A 4,359-nucleotide genomic window follows, 5' to 3' on the forward strand; every position below is an offset into this window, starting at 1 on the left:
CTAGAGGTACGCACCTACGGCCACGCCACAATACCATGGCAAGGTCGAGAGACTCTATGGTACACTGGTCCCTAGGATGCTTGCACAACTGAAGTATGCACGTCTACCGACTACTATGTAGGCTGAATCACTGATTCAAACTACCAACATATACAATGCTATACCCACCGACGAGAAGAGCTCATCCCCATACGAGAAGTTTACAGGATACGCATTTCCGATAGATATGTTCAGAACATTCGGGTGTCACATCACATACAAGAACCGTGATCCCAGACGGCAAACTCGACGACAAAGCACTGGAAGGCATTTTTCTTGCGCAACCCTTGGGCACGACACTGGACTCGTATCGTATATACTAACCTCTGACCAAGCGTATAATACAAAGCCGAGACGTGTATCTATTCGAAGATGAATTCTTTGTCTGGAAAGACAACAAATGTACAACCGCTATTGCATCACCTGACACTACGAACAGTAGTACATTCCTCCAAATCGAGAATGGCGATTTCCAAACAGACACAAGGATAAAGTCGACAACGGAAGATATGCTTAGCCAACAAGCCCAACCAACTGTGACGCACAAGTCGAGCAACTCAGAGCTATTACAAATAACTTCATCGTCAACACAACAACCTGCTGAGACCGAAGTATATACCGTCGAGTCGGAGGCTACTGTAGCGACTACCAAAACACAACATGGTCTCAAAGCAACCATAGCTAGAAGAACGGCAGAAGGTCGCCAAGTCTCTCGAGAACTGCGGGACCTTGCGATAAATGATAATAATGTCGACTGGTATCACGATAGCCGCCGTAAGAGACGAACTCCCAGCACTACGCACACTGTCAATTCAGCAACTACAGCAATGGACCCGAAAACATACAAAGGTATATATGAGGTGCCAAACGCAGCCGATTGGGAGGAATTATCACGTTCGGAGATGGAGAGCTTGGTGATACATCGCAAGGCATTCACTCTGGTTGACAACAAACCGCGAGAGAAATCATTATTTCCCCCTCGATGGGTCTTCAAGGCAAAAACGGATGAATCAGGACAAGTCACACGACTCAAATCATGTCTGAACGTAGCAGCATTCAATGCAAAACAAAGAGTCGATTACGATGAAAGCTATGCCCCAGTAGTAGCCAAGGAAACGCTCAGGATCTGTCTAGCTCTATTGGCACACTATGACATGGACATTCGACAATACGATACATCCTCAGCCTACCTCACTCAAGAACTGGATACCCCTAGCTACATGTGAGTGCCGCAAGGATACGATCTCATCGAACATCTATTGGACCCGTCTCAGAGAAAACTAGACGAAAGGCACCAGCAAGGAGACACGAAGGTTGTATGTCGAGTTGACCGTTGCGTATAATGTCTACCACCTAGCGGACACTACTGGTTTAATGTTAGAGTGCAATGTAGTAGACTTTGAATAAAGTGTAAATATATGTAAAGTATGGTGCATTCGAATGAATTTATTTATGATCTCACCCTCAGTCCTACCTACTGATGGTGTTTGTACTAGTGTTCATCCACTTGGGTTGGCCAGGGTAAAAACTCATATGATCAGTATGAGAAACCTTATGCAGAACACTTTAGCACTCGGATTTATTTTCTAGAAATATATATTATATATTATCTGTTAGGGTTTTAGGGTTTTAGCCTCGGCTCTCGGCTAGCCGATAGCCCGTGTCCTATAAATAAAATAATCCGAGAAGATGTCTCAAATTACTCTTATGTTCTCTCGGGCTGACCCACATATACTTATATTAATTCGAGAACAAGTCCCAAAATACTCTCGGGCTGACGACGTAGAACGTTATTAACGTATATAGAAATACGTCTACTACTGTAGTCTCTCAATACAACACAGTTATAAACAAGCACATTCGGATGGAGCACTGTTCATCAAACAAGCACACATTGGACCGTGCTTAATTATTGTACATGTAGATGACAAAATTGCAGCATGCCAGAGTAAGACCGACGGACAGAAACTAGCTGACGCAATGAAAGGCGAATGGAACACTGTTGATATGGGCCTACCGTTATGATTTCTCAAGTGCGAAGTGGAAATACGCCCTGGAAAAGTACGTCTCCATCAACGACAATACCTAAGATAAATATTGCAGGAATGAGAGTTGATAGATTGTAAACCAGCATGGGTGCCAATTCTAGAATCTGACTATAAAGTAACAGACAAACATACATATCTCCCGGAAAAGGCGGCAAGCTCAGACGTCCCAACAATCACACAATACAACAAGCTAGTTGGTCAGCTACGATACTTTGCAGATCAAACACGAGTGGATATATGCTTTGCAGTTTCGATCATAAGTCGTTATCTGATAGCACCTCAGTACCACCACTTCAGAGGTGCCAAGCGCTGTTTGAAGTATCTCACTGATACTCAGGACTTCGGACTTGAATACACGAACAAAGAATCATGTATTCCCTATCTGAGTGCAGACAGTAGCTTTGCTAACGATGACACAACAAGAAGATCCACCACTGGGCGAGTAGGCATTATAACAGGTGCACCATTCATGCGGGGAACGAACTTGCAACGACTAGTAACAACGTCTACAGCAGAGGCAGAATACGTAGCACAATCTGATACAGCCAAAGACGCAGTATGGGATAGGAATATCTTCACATAATTCGGCATTCCGCTCGTAGAACCCACCACCATAGAACAGGACAACAAGTCAGCAATACTGATGGGAAATGGTATCACGAAATCCCGCCCTACAAAACATGTCGATCTACGATATCATCACATCAGGGAACTCACATCGAACAACACCATCAAGCTAAAGTATATACCATCAGAACAGCTACTCAGTGATTTTTTCACGAAGCCACTCAGCCGAGAGAACTTTATCGACATACGTGACAGACTAATGACTCGGATGCCAGTATCAACATAGTTCAATTTGTAATAAAGGTAAGTATTTTAAGGTAAGCAGGTGTCAAATGTTTTGTGCTCCTAACTCTGACTGCAAAATAGACAGATATATCGTACCTTGTAAAAAGAGTGTGTACAAACTGTTGTATTATATGTAAAAATGAAATCATAAATAATGTACACGCAATATATAATTATATATTAGTTCATATAATTGTTCCTATCGATAGACACCCAAGTATTTACTTGTGCGACTGTGTTTTGACATAAAATATTCTGAAGTTAAAGTTGAATCCCGCAGACAATTTGTAATCATTGATACACATAATAATAGTAACTTACTGGTTCTTTTTAATTTTTATGCGTGATATCGTAAAAGTTGCATACATGTGACAATTTGTGTAGAAATTCACTCGCAGGATACAAACAAAATTGTGAATTTCGCAGCCCGCAGGCCCTACAGGGACCATAACCTCACACTGTCTCCACCCCACGCAGCGCCCCCTCTATGTATTGTGAGTACTAACACAAAATCAAAATCAAAAACCCCCCCTTTTTTTTAACCACTGGAGCCTGAATTTTTGTCCCCAATGGGTAGAATTTATCACTACACGAATTTCGTTGGTCAATTCGATAAAAAATTCGACTTCTTTTAAAAGCAACAATACTAAGGATAGCAGCCAGCCGCAGCATAAGAGCCGCACATTCCAAGACCCAAGAGAAAATCGTAGCCTTACAGTCTCCGAGTCTCAGCCTCTCAGGCCACATCCCAAAATCAAACAAATATGCCACAACGCAGAAGGGAGCTGTCCTCCAGCATCCACGCCACAGTCCACACCGATTCAGTAAGCAAAATTTATTTTTTAAGAAAATCTCGAGTATTTTTACCTGCGAAATTGTGATGCCTGTTCCCGTACAGAAGATTATCCACGCCAGTCGTGAAGCCTGTCCACTGTACAGGAGATTGTCTACTCTTCAGAAAAGTCAACGTTTTCAACAATTTTCATCGAGACAATGCTCAACAGCACCAATTCGTAAACGTCTTTGACTATACATTGGTTCAACGCTTATCGCATAATCCATCTACAGAGTCAACAATTTCACAATCCAGGTCTTAAGTCTTCAGCCTTCATTAGTCTTCAGTTTCCAATTTTCAGACTTCAGCCCTTGTTGATTGTAAAATTGAGGGGGAGTGAGAGACTACAGGTCTCAGGCCAGATTTTACAGCAAGAAACCATCTTTGATTTATGGAAGTCATCAGAGTTAGCTCACTCCCGAGAGATAAGTCATCAGAGTTAGCTCACTCCCGAGAGCTAATCAAGTTGCTCAAATTACTCTCAAGAGTTTAGTTATTACTTAACCGACTTCCGAGAGCAGATTAAGTATATATATATATATATATATATATATATATATATATATATATATATAGTATACTATA

The sequence above is a fragment of the Sphaeroforma arctica genome, assembly GCF_001186125.1.
Source record: "Sphaeroforma arctica JP610 unplaced genomic scaffold supercont1.440, whole genome shotgun sequence".
Lineage (NCBI taxonomy): Eukaryota > Ichthyosporea > Ichthyophonida > Sphaeroforma > Sphaeroforma arctica.